At 38.2% G+C, this 2495-nt stretch overlaps 1 pseudogene; it reads left to right on the top strand.

Annotated features, from left to right (window-relative positions):
* The first annotated feature begins 253 nt into the window (after window positions 1-253).
* LOC103128081 (uncharacterized) overlaps window positions 254-2495 on the top strand; it is a 39502-nt pseudogene continuing 37260 nt past the window's right edge.

Genomic DNA, 2495 nt, shown 5'->3' with positions numbered 1-2495 from the left:
TATAATTTAGTTCATGTTTTTCAATGTCATATCTCACAAATAGCTGAGACCATCTGGCAGTTGGCTTGAACCTCCCTGCCTCACAATATCCTGTCCTTCCTTCATAAATTATTTTACTGGGAAGATTATGGTTTACAGGACAGTTGTTGAAATATAAGTACAGTTCATATGACCTTGTAATAGGTGTCTGCACACCACTCCCTAAACTTATAGATTTAATTTCAGAACCAAGTACAAATAGGGAAAATTCACGATGCAGCTTGAACTGGGTGTGGAGTATTACACAAAAGCACAGTTCTCTGGGAAAGGAAGAAATGAGGGGGGTAGAGAGGGTATTAGATACTCAGTGCATGATAATGAAAATTTAGGTGATGGGTTCTTTACCTTTTATTTATTTATTTATTTATTTATTTATTTATTTATTTATTTTTGACATCCCATTATTCCTTTAGGGACTATTCGTCCGTTTATATTATACTATATATGTGAATACAAATGTGTATTATGTCTATATTCTTTTAAGAATATTAATGATTTGATATTGATTTACAAAATTCCAAGATAATAGGTGTTAAATTATACACCTTTCCCACCACAAGAGTTCCATGTCAATGGGCTGTTATTTCTGTCTATTTATATTTATATATTTTTTCCTATTTTTAATATGATCCAGCTTTATCTTTCTATGTCACACCTACTACTTCCAAGTGTCTTTCCTTCTCTCCCTCTCTCTCTCTCTTTCTCTCTCTCTCCAGCACCTAATGGAATTGGAGTTCAGAGACCTTTGGTTATATTTTCTTACCATTTATACCTCTGGGGTTATGTATGGACCAAAAATTTTTATAGGGTACAGAAGGTGAAAGGTCTGGGTTTTTTAACTGAGGCAACCAATTTTAATTATGATGAATAATGGTTACAGGATTATAACATTACAGGATATAGTTTCATATTGCACCCACCACCAAAGTTCTGTGACCCGGTCTCCCCAGGAGAGTCAGATAGTCATCATAGTTCTCAGAGTCTTAGAGACACTTTTGCTTACTTCTGGATTTTATTTGTGAGTTGATATGTATTTGTTCTCTAGATTGCACATGTGAAGCCATCCAGTAATTATCTTTCATCTCTGCTCATATTGCTAAGCATAGTGACATCCAGTTCCATCAATTTTGTCCCAAGGGACACAATATCATATTGTTGATTTTAGGGCGGTATTCCATGAAGTATATATTGTATGAGAACAACAACAGCTACGACTACTGCTGCTGCTACTACTTCTCTTCCTCCTCATCCTCTTTTCTTTTATGCATCTTTACTTTTGTGTCCAGGTTTGTTGTTGGAGCTCAAATCCACTGCTCCTGGAGGCCTTTTTAAAAAATTTTATTGGATACGAAATAGAGAGGGAGAGAGAGGGATAGAGAGGGAGAGAGACACAGAGACACCTGAAGACTTACTTCACTTGCTTGTGAACTGACCCCCCCACCCCCAGCAGGTGGCTAGTCAGGCACTTGAACTGGATCCTTGTGTGAGTCCTTTTTTTTGTACTATGTGCACCACCTCCTGGCCCCCACGTTTGTTCTTTTCCTTTCTTTTTTTTTCTTTTTTACTAGATTTTTCCCCCTTTTTTACTAGCTCAGCTCTGGCTTATGGTGGTACAGGAGATTGAACCTGTGACTTTGGACCCTCAGGCATGAGAATTATGTTTGCATAACCATTATGCTGTCCACCCTACACCTACCTTACCCCATAACTTCTTTTTAAAAATTTTTATTTATAAAAAGGAAACACTGACAAAACAATAAGATAAGAGAGGTGCAACTCCACACAATTCCCACCATCAGAACTCTGTATCCCATCCCCTCCCCTGATGGCTTTCCTATTCTTTATCCCTCTGGGAGTATGGACCCAGGGTCATTATGGGGTGCAGAAGGTGGAAGGTCTGACTTCTGTAATTGCTTCCCCACAGAACATGGGTTTGGGTGTTGATAGGACGATTCTGGGGAAAGAGGTCTCCAGGACACATCAGTAGAGTCGTCTGCCAAAGGAATTCCAATTGGCATCATGATAACATCTGGAACCTGGTTGCTGAAAAAGAGTTAAGCTATAAAGCAGAACAAATTGTTGACCAATCATAAACCTTAAGGCTGTAATAGTACAGATGAAGATTGGGGGCTCTCCATTTTGTAGATAGTTAGTAGACCTGTTTTAGTTACATTCTGAAGGGCTCATGACTACTCATTTGTTTTTTTCTTTTTTCTTTTTTCCCTGAGCTTGACATCTGATATGCACGTGGATCCAAGTTATTGTCTGGAGAGATGATGTCATGACTCATCCCATAAGTTCTTTATCCAGTCATTTGTTGATGGAATTTAGGCTGTTTCCACTTTCGCTGCTGTGAATAATACAATTATGAACATAGGGGAGCATATGTCCCTTCAAGTTAGTGTTTGCATGTCCTTTGGATCATTCAAAAGAGTGGTATTGTTGGGTTAAAATGT

This window comes from Erinaceus europaeus, chromosome 9 (assembly GCF_950295315.1).
Source record: "Erinaceus europaeus chromosome 9, mEriEur2.1, whole genome shotgun sequence".
Taxonomy (NCBI): Eukaryota; Metazoa; Chordata; class Mammalia; order Eulipotyphla; family Erinaceidae; genus Erinaceus; species Erinaceus europaeus.
Note: the sequence above shows the minus strand (reverse complement) of the source record. Positions and strands in the feature narration are given on the sequence as shown.